The sequence below is a fragment of the Hoplias malabaricus genome, chromosome 4, assembly GCF_029633855.1.
Source record: "Hoplias malabaricus isolate fHopMal1 chromosome 4, fHopMal1.hap1, whole genome shotgun sequence".
Classification (NCBI taxonomy): Eukaryota; Metazoa; Chordata; class Actinopteri; order Characiformes; family Erythrinidae; genus Hoplias; species Hoplias malabaricus.
In genome coordinates this window covers 625,260-639,841 of record NC_089803.1, presented here as the reverse complement: position 1 = coordinate 639,841, position 14,582 = coordinate 625,260, and the positions used below count along the sequence as shown (strand labels likewise).

Genomic DNA, 14,582 nt, shown 5'->3' with positions numbered 1-14,582 from the left:
AGACAAGGAGGCGGAACAAAGGCGGGGCATGAACGACAACAAAACAAAGCCATGTGCTGAGATCGAGAAAACAGACATGACGAGACGAGGGCGTGACATTTTAATTGCACCACACACACTTTTACACATACATATCAGAGGTAGACAGAAGGATATATATGTAGTTAGTTATATCTAGTTGAATTTATTTTTGGCTATAGTTTATTATTTAAAAATAATTTAGTAATAAAAAAACAATTTATTATTATTATATCTACCACCATATTAGGTTTTAGTGTAGTTAATCTTGTTAGGGAATTTGTAGCCAAGTCTGCCATATACCTGCTTTTGCAGTTCGGCATGAGGAACTGGAAATTAAGGGCAGCTATGGAGGAGCATGCATTAACGGTACCATTGGGGCTAGGTACATTCTTAGGATTTACAGTTGTTGATACTTAATGGTAAGGAGGGATTGTAAAGATAGCTTGGAGGGGGTGGGTCTGGTTTAACTGTTATACTGTTATATGCCAGATTTTACTGTTGAGCATTCTGGAGGTGTTGTGGGCTTAATTCAGCGGAACACTGACAAGGGAAGTTGTCTACCTGATGACCCCTGTGAAGAAAAGGGTTTTTGAAATTTCAGAGTATTTATTTATAAAGAACTTTATACAGCAGGTGTTTGCACAATGGATCTGCACACAATTCTGGTTATTAGCACCTACTGGGTGCTGCTGAGGCAAAAGTGACAGGAAAAGATTTGTCAGAACAGAAGGAAAAAGCCTTGGGAATACCCAAGTCAAAAGGGGAAATCCATCCTCAGCTGGTAAATAAACTTATTTTTGCTGTTTCGGTAGCAGTACGTAAGGTCAAACTGACTACAAATTCAGGAGAATATTGGTCACTAGTTGAAAGCCAGGACAAAGTGAATTTAACTAATTTATCTTTGTTTCTTTATTGTCTTTTATTTATTGCAGGACAGAAGACCATCTCTTTGGATATATTCTCTGGATCAGTTCAGTTTTTCCAGAGGTACATGAAGAAACATTTCCAAGTGAAATTTAACACAATGTTGAGATCAGGGGGGATTAAATGCGAGGATATGGAGGACAGAAGCTCCAGTTCTCAGGAAACATCCTTGGCTACTCCCCACACTCACACATCCAACAGGAAATCTGAAACAAGTAAACACAAACAGAAAACTTATGACTGTGAAGAGTGTGGGATGAGTTTTACTCAACAGGATAGTCTCCAAAAACACCAGCACATTCACACAGGAGAGAAACCGTATTACTGTGCAGAGTGTGGGAAGAGTTTTACTCAACAGAGTAATCTCCAAAAACACCAGTGCATTCACAGAGAAGAGAAACCGTATCACTGTTCACAGTGTGGGAAGAGTTTTGCTCACCAGATCAGTCTAAAAACACACCAGCGCATTCACACAGGAGAGAAACCGTATCAATGTTCAGAGTGCGGGAAAAGTTTTACTCAACAGGGTAATCTCCAAATACACCAATGCATTCACACAGGAGAAAAACCTTATTAGCACTGAGTGAGGGATTACCTGCAGAGACTTGGATTTAATTACTGCACTGGATCAAATTCAATGTAAAAATATTCTTTAAGCTGAATTGTGTAGTGCTTGGGAATTTTGGAGATGTCTGATTGAACTGTGTGATACCAGATGCCACTCACTGTTTATGGAATTTGTATTTTTATTTTCAAGATTTGACCTCAGAATTAATTATTACAGGTTCTATTTACCCTTTCATTCATGTTCATTCATTGCTTTGTTTCACTGTTCTTCAAATAGAGACAATATAACTCTGTATTGAGCTTCCAAAAGACTTTGATCTTTGTCTCAAAGTTACACAAAATAAGACTGGGTTTTTTCACTAACAAGTCACACTGTGCCAGAAACAATAGCTACTTCTTATTTGCTACTTTTCTCATAACAATATATACATGGGTACAGTGTGGAGCCGAGAAACTCTCATGTTGTCGCAGTCAGACCTTGCTAGAGGAGACAACCAACCAACTCTGAGTAGGTTCTGTAGAAGGGCTTTGGGACGCTCTGGAGCACAGCTGGGAAAGATGAAAGATGTGGTGTGTTCTCCCTGTGTCTGCGTGGGTTTCAACCTGTGAATGTTTGTGTGTCAACCTGTGAAGGACTTGCGCCGCCTCCAGGGTGTGTTCCTGGCTCGCTCCCAGTGATTCTGGGTTGACTCCGGACCCACCGTGACCCTGAACTGGATAAGGATTACAGACAATGAATCAATGAACATGTAAGGTAAAAAATAAATTGAAAACTCAACATGAAGTTGTTTGGGCATGTGAATTCATACAAGAGTGTCATTTGACACTTTGGTCAGACTAGGCACCACATTTGTAGCATCTCAGGCATGCTTTGTTGGCTCTAGGGGCAGGGAGCTCACAGCAATTCCTTTTCTGTCCATGTCCTTGTTGAGGGCGAAGGCAGCGGCTGGGGCTGGGGCTTGCACACTCCTAACCAGACTGGTAGAGGTTAGGGTTATAGGATTTATTACCAAAGTGGCCTTGAAGCCATTGGCCACAGCACAGAGTTGTCCACCATTACGCGGCCGGCTCTGGCTTATAACATTGAATGGGTTTTCCCATAGACATTAGGAATCTGTACAATACCAAGGTGGCCCCGGTACTGTATGTTATGGGGGATACTGAGGGGACACTGACCACTGGTCATTCCTTGCAATACTCACTCTTACCACTTGGAGTTTCCTTGCTCCATGTTGGGGAATAAAGTGGTCAGTCAGTGGGGGGGGGGGGGGGGGGGGGGACACTCCAGACACTCTGGCTGAGTGCCAGGACTGACCACTGCTTTGAGTGTTTAGGGGTTAGGGGAAAACAGTACCTTAGAGTCCCAGGTGCCACTTTGGTAATGCATGTTTAAAACGGTTGGTTAAGGTGGAACTACCCAGTTCCACCTTAAACGGGGTCTATCTTCTCTCTGGCACCAAGTCGTACCCCCTTGATTTTCTCTAAATCGGAGAGGTCGGTGCTCCTTCGATAAAATCGAAGGTTTTTAATATTTAAACAGGGAAAACAAGTTTGTTTTATTGAACAACAAAATCAACAACAACAAGAAGAACAAATATAAAAAATCAACATATTTACATTTTAAAACTATATAAAGTTTTCAAATTCTAAGTTTAATATTTTTAATGTATGTGGGCTTGTGTATGTGTATTTGTATAAAAGCCATTTAAAAACTATTTACAAGAAAAAAAATATGAATATGCAATTTCGCAGACAGTAGTTGTATCTTCCATGTTTACTCATCATCACATCTAATCAGTTTAACCATTGGTGACTTTAATTGTACGGCTAGCTGGTGAAGAAACAATTATTGTTGGCGAAATTGCATACTCATGATGCTCCACCGACTGTGTTCCCAGCATCTAAGAAAAAAAAAGAATAGAAGTTAGAACACATAATAATTACTTATGTAAAATAAAACGTATATTGTTTAACGTACAGTTTTGATCGGCGTGTGTGGTAACAAACAGGTCTGATTTTCTTCAAGCTCCACATCTGAACTGTCACTCTCTTCAACGATTTGACGGCGTGCATGCTTCTTCTTCACACATGAACAAGATGTTTCTGTCCAAAACAGTGTCCTCTTTGCAGGCAGGGGACCCGAGGGTGTGCCTTGTGACTGTCCAGCTTCTTCTTTCCCCTGGATGGGTGCTGGGGCAGACTCCCCAATTGCAGCCATCTGCAGAGCTGCCATTTCTGCAGCCTTCTCAGTGTCATTTAGAGGCACATAAAACTTCTCTGCCACCGCCTCCGAGTGGCACATTGCCCTCTGTATCCTCCTCCTCTTTGATGGTGACATGTTCTTAGTCTAAAACAGAAACAACAAATTACAACCCATCATATTCTTCACATGGTTCTCTTATTGTCAGACAAATAAATGCATGCACACCTGATGGACCATGGTGGTTCGGAAATGGCGGAAGTTGAACCTTCCGCGAAACCCCATCCTTGTCCACTCCTGCTGAAAGTAGAGGAGGATCTTTAGGCAGCTGCCACCTGAGGCAGAGAAAAAGAAAAATGAGGAGTCTGCCCCTTCGAAGCCGGATCTTAATTGGAGCAGCGTTGTGAACCAGCTGTATTCCTCTTCAGTGAGGCAGAGCTGGGCGAACCCGTACGTTCCAGCTGATTTATGCTGGGCAACCTTTGAATAAAAACAATAAAAGCAATGCATTATGTTTATCATCAACGATATTAAGTCTAACTCAAGTCAACATGTTGAACTTCAATGTAAAAGCTTATTTCAATCACAATGCTGCTCTCTCCAGCTTCAGCACCCATCACCTCAGAGACATCATGTTTGTGAGCACACCCGTGCAGTGCCTCGTGCCCACAACAAAGTAGCCCGCCCTTAGCCCAAAAACCTGCTGGATGCAAAGCCTCGATTTGGTTTTTCTCAGTTGATCTACACATAAAATAAACAAAACATTCCAACATAAGTTTGTAACAAAACCAAAGAAGTATTTGTTTATAGGACAAAACTTACCCAGCTTTTTGGGAGTGATTACCCTAGCTTCCCGTCTATAGGCCATCATGTCTTCTTTCCTGACCAATTTTTCTGGCACACAAAAACAAACAATCATACACCTCATGCATCAATATATAAATTATGCTTCAACCCAATATTGTTCTCTGCTCAATAGAAAATTAAAGATATTCCACAACACTTATTCGGTGGCAGTTTTCTTATGTACTGACGATGACTCGTCAGATCCTTTTTGAGCTCTTTAGTTTGTTGAGAAATAGCCAACTTTAGCCAATTGTAGTCACAATGGTTGAGGTGTGTTACTTTCCCGGGAAAGTTTGATAAAAAGGAAAAAAAACTTTTTAAATTTAGAAGATTGATTTTGATGGTTGTGGGCTTAAACCCATCTTTCTTCAATTTGTTCACCCATCTGAAAAACAGTAAATAACTAATATGTTCTCGTGTTTTTTCAAGAAGGCATAATCCCTATTCAAAAGATGGCCCTCCCCAGCAAAGATAAGAAACCTTCTTATCTGGGTGAGGGCCATCTTTCCGTTTTCTAATTTCTTTCCCTTGCAATCTTTCCCAAAGGTGTACTCCAGATATTTCTGAAGAATGTGCTCTAAAAAAAACAAAAACAAAACATTTAGTATACAATTTAAAATACATTATAATTAAATAATAAGTAAAATAAACATAGCCTACCATATTTCGGACATTCCCCTTCCTGGAAAAGATCACGCTTGCTAAATTTTTGCCTTCTTGATTGATGTACAATGGAGGTCAATGTGCGAAAGTATTTTAGTTCTCTGTTACTGGCCTCCAATTTGTCCTCCAGTAACTTGATCTTCTCCTTCAATTCCTTAATGATCTTGTCTTTCTCACCCTCTGTATTAGGGAGAGTGAGAGACAATGGAGAACACCCTTCAGCTGTTGTTGGTGCACCTGAGCTTCCGGCATAAGTGGTTGATGCACCCAAGCTTGGGTCATCAGTCAAAGGTTGACAGAAGCTTGAGACATCCGAGGTTGGACATCCGAGGTTGAGACACCCGAGCTTGTGCCAGCCTCTTCTTCTGGTTGCTGCTGCTGTGTTGCTGGAGTCGATGTCTTGTTGCCACCTTCAAAAGAGTCTATAAAACTTTCAGCAGAGACCGAGATCGGTGGCGTGGGCCCACTGTCCCTAAGCTCTTTCAGCTTATCAATTATAGCTTGTCGTTTTGACATGCCTATATATCTGTTATTATCGTAGTCCTGAAACACAGAACACATATAAAATACAAAAAGAAATTAAATTATTACATGAATTTTATATTAACTACTAATAAGTTTTAAGGGCAATGAAAAGTCTAATAGTTTAAAATTTCAACAGAATTGTTCCCAAATTTCAAGAGTGGATTTAACAGCTGAGCATGGTGTGTACTGTAAAATAGAGAAAGGCAGTTTAGCAGTAACAAGTGCAATAAGAGATGTCGATGGACAGGAGCTGGAGTCCATTTTGCACCATTCTGCTTGTGGGGGACTGCATCCAGTCTATTATTTTTTGTAAATTTGCTGCCCAGTTAAAGTACATTAAGTTGGGGAGTGCCACAGCGCTGTGGAAGACTCATTGCAAGTTTCCACAAATGCTTGATTGCAGTTGTTGTGGCTAAGGGTGGCTCAAGGGGTTATTAGGTTTAAGGGCAAACACTTTTTCACACAGGACCATGTAATTTGGACTTTTTTCCTCCCTTAAAAATAAAAACCTTCATTTAAAAACAGCATTTTGAATTTACTTGTGTTGTCTTTGTCTAATATTTAAATTTGTTTGATGATCTGAAACGTTTAAGAATGACAAACACAAAAAAAGGCAGCAAATAAATTTTCACACCACTGTGTAACATAAAGAAAGACTTGAAACTTCCCACTCCCAACATTAGAACTAGAATAGAGAAGATTGTCACCTCTGCAAACTGTACAACTTTCACACTTGATGCAATTGCCACAAAATTACTCAAAGAAGTACTAACAGCTATTATCAATCCTCTTTTAACTATAGTAAACTCATTCCTTAGTCTGGGCCATGTACCCAAAGCTTTTAAACTAATTATTAAACTTATGAGGGTGGCACAGTGGCGTAGCAGGTACTGTCGCAGTCACACAGCTCCAGGGACCTGGAGGTTGTGAGTTAGATTCCTGCTCCGGGTGACTTTTTCCCAAGGCTTTTTCCTCAGCTCTGAGGGAGTGTTTCCTTGCCACTGGCCTCGTTCTCCTGGGGATTTTTACATTCTTTACATTTCAGCTGCTTTGTGACAGCATCTGTTGTAAAAAGCACTATACAAATAAATTTGATTTGATGATTCCTTAATTAACAATGTAATAATTCTCATTAAAATGTCTTCTAACAGGTACAAAAGAGAGAACGACGATGCTTGTGAATATCCACTCAATAAATAAATAAAGTAACAAACAAGCAAACATATGAACTGTTATTTTGTTTTCGGTAGTTGTGTCCTTGTTAAGTTTAACCTTACTGTCGTGTTCGGGTCATATCTGACCCATTTACAACTTAAAACACTCATAAATACTGTGTTTTACATCTGATTGCCTTAAGGCCTTACGATAGCCTCCACACTATGTACTTGAACATATAAAAGTAATGATCACCACTTTCATTGAATTTTGAGTGTATTAATCAGCGTTGTTACACCTGTGGTGTTCCCGGTCAATAGTGACCACCATAGGAAATGAATGGGTATCCAGACTATATTCATCCATCAGACAGAAATATCCCCATACACATCACCCCAACTCACTCACTCACACACATTTCAGACTGAACAATGTCTTTTGCGGATCTCTTTCCCACGCTTTTGTGCCTATCCCCCACGTGAATCACACCTTCCAGACTAATCAATGTACCACCTTCACACAGACCCCATATATATAGCTTGATGTTTGCCTTGCACTCCTTTTACTCTGAGCACAATTAGTAGGCGACTGACCAAGCGGTTATCTGTCGAAGAGGTTCTTGTCCAGGAATTTGGACATGATGAAGACGGCACTGAAAATGAACTGGAATGATGTGTCGGAAGTGGAAGACCTAGCCTGTGGCACTGTTCTACAACATCCTTGATGTGTGCTTTCAATGCATATGTGGTGTGGACAGCCATCGACCCAACCTGGAATCAGAGGAAGAGTTTCAAGAGGTGACTTTTCCTAGCAGAGCTGGGAAAATCTTTGCTGACTCCTTATTCAACGGCACCAGTAAAACAACAGCCCTAATTAGGGCCCACATTACCAAAGTGGAAACATGACGTCACACATCAGAACTTGATTCTTAGCAGCAGTCCCATCGGTCTATGACATTTGTAGGCGGAGCTATGTGACGTCAAAGTTTGAAAAAAATTAATGGGTTTTCCCATAGGAAATTTTCATAATTTCTCTCTATGGTAATGTTTTTCCCTAACTCATTTAAGGTGGAATCAAATAGATCCACCTTTACAGACAATTTTTAACATACATTACCAAAGTGGCAACAGGACACTGAGGTAATGTTTTCCCCTAACTCCTAACTCAGTTAAGGTGGAACAGGGTAAATAAGCCTACATCGGCAAGAGAGGTACACCATTTCTACTACTGTTTCCAGTTCCTGACATTACCTAATGTGTTGCATTTCGTGAGGTTTAGGAGTTAGGGGAAAACATTACCTCATGGTAATGGTCGTTCAGGCAGTTCCGAACCCACATTACCAAGACAAAGCCTGGACTCCAATGGTGCGTGTTTCTATTACTGTTTCCAGTTCCTGTCATTACCAACGTGGCCACATCACGATTGTGGCACTTCCATCCTAATCCGCAATTACCAAAATACACAAAGGAAATGCTTCGTTGACCTCGTCTGTGTCACGTTTACAAGTGTCGCAGTTCAAGAGGTTTAGGAATTAGGGGAAAACATTACCTTGGAGTCCTGGTGCCACTTTGGTAATGGTCGTCCAGGCAGTTCCGAACCCACGTTACCAAGGCGGAACCTGGACTCCAAAGGTACACGTTTCAACTACAGATTACATTACCAAAGTGAATGAATCGCATTATCAAGATGGAGCCTGGACTGCGTTTCTACTACAGTTTCCAGTTCATGACATTACCAAAGTGAACGCGTCCTGTCCCACATTACCAATGTGGCCGCATGAGGATTGTGGCACTTACACACTGATCCACAATTACCAAATCGTCCACATAGGAAATGCTTCGTTTTTTTTTTACAAATGTCACTGTTTGTCATGTTTAGGAGTTAGGGGAAAACATTACCTCAGAGTCCCAGTGGTGCTTCGGTAATGGTCGTCCTGAACGGCGGCCGGGTCGCTCCGACCATTCTGAACACACATTACCGAAGTGGCACCTGGGACTCTAAGGTAATGTTTTCCCCTAACTCCTAACGGTCGTTCCACCTTAAATCGGACGTTCCACCTTAATTCCATTTCGTCATGCGAGGCAGGTTAGGAGTGTTAGAAATTCTGCATTGAAGAGTCAGGAGACTGGAGCTCGGCGTTGACTGGAGTTTACTTACACATACAAAGGACCATGTATGAGTACAGCTGGATGATCCAAGTCTATCTCAGGATGATCTGAAGTTTAGAAACTGGAGGTTCAGAGGTTTCCTTCACGTGCATGCAGAAAAGCATGGGTCATCAGTTTGTCAACAGTTCAGTCTATAGCCAGTTCATTCTGTTCCCAATTCAGTCTGGTCCCGCCAGTCTGATCTCGATCCAGTCTGATACCAAATATTTTAGGAGGGCCTTATATACATTGGAGTAGTGGGGGAAGGGAATTGGAGGAAGAAGAGGAGTGAGAGGAGGGGTATGTAGAATGAGGGTGATGAAGAATGTGTAAGACAGGAAGGGGGGAAAAGGTGAGAGAAAATGGAAATCAGGGGAGGGATAGGAGGAAGAATAGGGGTGAGAGGAGGGGTAGGTGTGATAAGGGTGATGGTCAAGGAAATAAGCTAGAACAAGAGGTGTGAGGGGAGGTGTATGATGAAATAGTTTCTAGATGTAAATAGAAATAGTTACATAGTTTCTCTCAATCCGCCCTTTGATTCTCTCTAATGGAGAATCACAAAACTGTATCATCATTACAAGTATGAAATAGTCAAATGCTTCAACACTGTTTACCTTCAGTCCATTTTTCATAGCGCATGCCTCTACAGCCCTTCAGCTCTGTAAGCATCAAATGGCCAAGATGTGTGCATAATGCCTTGAAGAACATCATTTGATGAGAGATCTTAAAGTCTGGTTGAAGCTGTAGACACTCAGCTCTTCAGGCGTTGTAGTTTTGGTCAGAAGTGTGAAGATCATTCAGACTATGCTGGGTAGGTAGGAGCATTGTCTGGCTCTGCTTTATCTGTAACCAACACAAAAGAGATACTTCACAGGTGAGAAGATTATCTGCAATTAAGTTATACTCTGCCCCACCATATGTCCTTCAGAGGGGGCTGGTATGGTTCCACACAGTGTGTTGAAATCTTCACCAACAGGGGTAGCCACCACAGCCTAAAAACCATGGATCTTCCCTGAGGGTCTGTGCTTCACCCACCTCCTCTACAGCTTTCCCTAGCAGTAAGTTCTGGGGCAAAGTTGATCTATTTACAGTATGAAATGTTTCCTTACATTCATATGTAATAAACCCAGGAAAACTTGTCATGATGCTTCACCATAACCCTTTGACCAGTATTTATTTATGGCTACCTACAGCCCTGCCTTTATTTTAACTAATGTTCCCCCTTTGGTCCAGACACCAGGACCAAATGGAAAAATTTGTTGCACTAAAGGAGTACAATATCATGTTATCCAAGTTAAGCAGATCGTATAGTGATTTTGGAAATATCAGTGTAAGAATATTTTCAAGACCTAAGAAGGCCTTAAATATATCGAAATGTATTCAGGTAACAACATTTTATTAATATTAGACATAAAAGGCAAATTCCTTCAAAAAGCTTTTCTTAGTTATCTACCTTAATTATATCAACCCAAAATATCTGAAAGGTGTGCTTGCAAATTAAATCAGTAAGTGCCCTTACCCATGTATCAGGATTTCTTATTCTAAATCATCAGGGAATCATTAACATGAAGGTTATTGATGGCATGTTTGTTGAAAAACATGGTGAACTCTTCATCTGTGTCCTTAAGTAATGTAAAGATTCTGGAAAGTTTATAGAACACAGATGATCTTAAGCTGTTGTTGGTCAGTTTGATATTCCTGTGACTCCTAACAGAGTTTTGGATATCAAAGACAACTGCTCTGTGACTCCAAACATTAATTTAATCATCAGTGACAACTGCTGATGTGAGGTTCCCTTAAAAGGAGCTCCTGCTGTGCTGCTCTGTGAAAAACCATTAAGATTTATGTTCACCCCCACACCCTTTTTGGAGTTATCTGCCTGCTTTCTGCGACAGACTCTTGCAAAATGGCCATTGTTACGACAATAATGGCACTCCTTCTTCTGGCTAAGGAACTTCTTACTGGAACCCGAGTTAGAACTGTTTCCTGAGAGGACATGTATGGAAGCTGGCACATGGCCTGGTTCTAAGTCAAGGTCCAGCCTGTCAAGTTCACTTTTAATTTTACCCCATTTAACATTACGCCAGTTGGGAAGTGATGTCACCAGGGCCTGTCTAAGATCTGGTCTCAAAGATTCTACCAGCTGTGTAAAATGAGGACCTTCAGTTGTATCATCAAAGTTACCACTATTGTATATGTCTATACCTGAGTGACACAAGAAAACTCTTTTAAGCCTTTCGCAGAAATCTTCAGCTGATTCTCCCCTTTTCTGCCTGCATTTAGTTATTTGCTCCCAATCAGTAGTTTTGCGGCATTTGTTGCTAATCCAGTCATTGAAAGCTTTCCAGCCTTTTTCAATGTTCTGGCCTTTGTCACCTAAACCATCTGACACCTTTTTAGCAAGATGTCTGCTGTCTGTTAAGTTGAGGACTTGGCTTGCTATGGCCACAGCATCACTGGGGCAAAGAGTACAGCATTCTTTTTTTCTGCATGAGATCTATAAATTCAAGACCCATATGCTTTGGAGGTTTAAACTCCTTGTACAGGTTGTCCAGGGTTGCTGCATCTAAAGGAACATGGCCAATGTCTAGCCTGGTTTTATTAACTTCACCTCTCTTGTGAAGTACCTCAGCGGATGTGATTGTAACAGGCCTCATTTCAGCTTTCCTTCTGACAATCACTTTACCATGGCTAGTACTTAGCCCATGCTCAAGGTCCTCCTTAGAAGATGAATGGTCACTGCCATCAGAATAGTCTCTTCACCCATGCTGGTTGCAACCAGTTGTGGATACAATCTGGCTGTCGTTGGAGGATTTAAATCTGAGTAACAAGACTTCTTATGTAGATGCCCTATTGGTGAAGGACAAGAGTGGCCTTTACATTTGACATGTTTCAGTTCAAGGGATTTCAGTGATCTCTAAAATTTTTCACAGGTTTTCTGTGCATTAATAGCAGCTGATCTACATTCTTCAATATTCCATTCTGTGTCTGCAGAAAAGCCTTTAGATAAAATGTACTGACTGCTCTTTTCCTCAATGATGTGTTTTTTTACAATGTTGTCAATTACCCTTTCAAAATCTGGCTCTGTCCATTGAGGCATTTCAGTCCCACCCTTAACTAATGTGCTGTTTCTATAGTTAGTAGGTTTCCAGGTTGTTTTATCACACATTTTGGTCATTTGAAGTCATGGTGAGGCAACACAAAAAAACAAGCAAACAAACAAAAATTAAACAAAACAAAAGTTTCCCTTAATAGCTAACAGTAACTTTAAGTACTGTTTTCCTCCAATCAAAGTATATAAGAACAGCCACAAAACTGTAGGTTTTTACCAGTGGCACACTAGTGTTTCAACAAACACAAACAGACCTTTCTTGATCAAAGAATATAAACAGCCACAAAACGCTAGGTTTTTACCAGTGACACGGCTGTGTCCTTTCCACTGCGGTGATGCCAGATCGCATTGGATTCCTCTAATGTACTACTTTCCCTTAACTCCTAACCTCTTAAGGTGGAATTGCACAGATCCAAAAAATACCCGACCGACCAGTACTGGAAGTACAAACTGTAGGGGAATACATCACCGGTGGGTCCAGTTGCCAGATCGGTAATGTTTGACCTTTTTTTAGGGGCCATAAGTCACTGACCCTTGGGCCTAGGGTCGTGGGGGTATGGCGGGTCATTTGCCAACGTCCCAGGGGGGTCAAGTTTTAAGGCGGTTAGGGGGAAATATTTATCTTCTGGCACCACATTACCAATCTGCTTTTACCCCAAGTCCTCGACCTTTTGACCTAGGATCACCAAATCTTAATATGTTGTTTGTGAGCGTACGACAATGACTCTACAACCTTCCTGAGCCTTCAATGACCTCGGAAACCTGTTTTGACACTCTTTTCCAAAATTTTCTCACTTTTCCCCCAAAGAGGACGGTCTTGCGGTCTTATAAGCCAAGAGGTTTCTGACAGTTCGTTTTTATGTCGTTAACCGCGTAGTTCCACTTTAACCACATCAGGTCATCCCTAAGGGGTAAGCCTTAAGTCCCGCAGAAATATAATGTGGACCGGGGTAGATCTACCTTAACTAACTCTAAACCCACATTACCAAAGTGGTATCTGGGACCCTAAGGTAATGTTTTCCCCTAACTCCTAACTCAGTTAAGGTGGAATCACATAGATCCACCTTCACCGACCATTTTTAATATAAATTACCAAAGTGGCTTCCTAAACACCGTTCCACATTAAATCGGACGTTCCACCTTAATTCCACTTTAGTCATGCGAGGTAGGTTAGGAGTTAGGGAACAATATTACGGCTGTCGTTTCCACTTCTGTGATGCCAGACCGCATTGGATTCCCCTAAGCTAATATTGTTCCCTAACTCCTAAACTGCCTTGCAAGACCAAAGTGGAATCCGGGCACACATTTAATATTGTTCCCTAACTCCTAACCAGTTAAGGTGGAACCGGTAGTTCCACCTTAACCGGGCCATAGAGACTCATTACCATTACTCATCACCTATGTGTCCCGGAGGCCATAGACTATAGCACAGAAGTGGCCCATATCATCTATCCATCTGGGTTTATAACTTCCCCATTCATTTTTCCATAGACATCACCAATGTGGCCTATAACCAAAGTGTCCGGGTACTGCACAGATAGTAGGCACAGCTGAGTGACTGCTGGACACGGGTTATCGCTTGAAATACTCTCTGAGACCATTTGGGGTGTCTGTGTCCTTTGTTAGAAATCGGACTGGCATTGCTGACCACTGGTTAGGGGCAATATCACTGTTCACTCTGACAGCCCACAGGAAGTGACCGCTGCATTTGATTAGGAGGTTAGGGGCAATATCACCTTTGGGGCCCTGGGCCACATCAGTGATATAATGGGTTTCTATGGGGCGGTTAAGCTGGATCTCTGTAATTCCACCTTAATAGGTAAGGGTGTTAGGAGAAATTAGCACCAATGAGTAATGGGCTGCATCTGTAATATAATGGGTTTCTATGGGGGCCACGCCCAGAGTCCTCTTAGCTGGTAAGACCGCAAGACTAAGAGGGTCAAGGAAGGCTCCGGAAGGTTGAAGAGCCACGAAACTCGACACACCGGATCACGGCACGCTCACGAAGGACATATTAAAAACTGGTGATCCTAGGTCAAAAGGTCAAGGAGATATGACCCCCAAACTTTGTTAAAAAGCAAAGGACGAAGTTGAGGCCTAATGGTTTTCTGAGGTGAAAAGTCACTTAGGAAGGTCACAGGGTCACGGGATTCGGTTGAGGCAAAGGTCCTTGGAAACAACATATCTGAGTTTGGTGACCCTAGGCCTAAGGGTCAGGGACTTATGACCCTTACATGACAATATTTCCCCCTAACCAGACAAAAATGCAGAGGTCACTTCCTGTGGTCAGTCAGAGTGACCAGTGCCCCCCCACCATATATGAAGTCGATTGGTCACTGTTTTACCAATGCATTATCGTTGAGTCCCCGAGTCGAAATCGGTAATATAATGGGTTTTAATTGGGGACTTAAGGTGGAACTAT

The 14,582-nt window shown here is 41.7% G+C and overlaps 1 pseudogene; it reads left to right on the top strand.

The window, feature by feature from the left end:
• Positions 1-339: 339 nt before the first annotated feature.
• Positions 340-14,582, top strand: part of LOC136694064 (zinc finger protein 286A-like) — a 57,456-nt pseudogene continuing 43,213 nt past the window's right edge.